Source organism: Diceros bicornis, chromosome 2 (assembly GCF_020826845.1).
Source record: "Diceros bicornis minor isolate mBicDic1 chromosome 2, mDicBic1.mat.cur, whole genome shotgun sequence".
NCBI classification, from domain to species: domain Eukaryota; kingdom Metazoa; phylum Chordata; class Mammalia; order Perissodactyla; family Rhinocerotidae; genus Diceros; species Diceros bicornis.
In genome coordinates this window covers 25,810,234-25,810,516 of record NC_080741.1, presented here as the reverse complement: position 1 = coordinate 25,810,516, position 283 = coordinate 25,810,234, and positions in this window count along the sequence as shown.

The window sequence follows — 283 nt, the reverse complement described above, 5'->3', positions numbered from 1 at the left end:
GAAATTTCAAAGACAAGTTTGTGTACTTAACACAATTTGTGACCTTATTACTTCATAGTCCTTCAGAATCACAAAGTGAGTTCTGGCCGAGGTTCCAGGTGATGTGGCAAACATTCCACACACAGAGGTCTACCATCAGGTCAGTGGAGCCCCCGCCACCACCATCATCACCATGACCACCACCTCCACTGCTGCCGCCGCCGTCACTACCCAAGTCGGAGGAACAGAGGCTAGGGAAAGGTGGTCAAGTGAGGGCGAAAGAAGGTAACAATTCCAAGGAAAC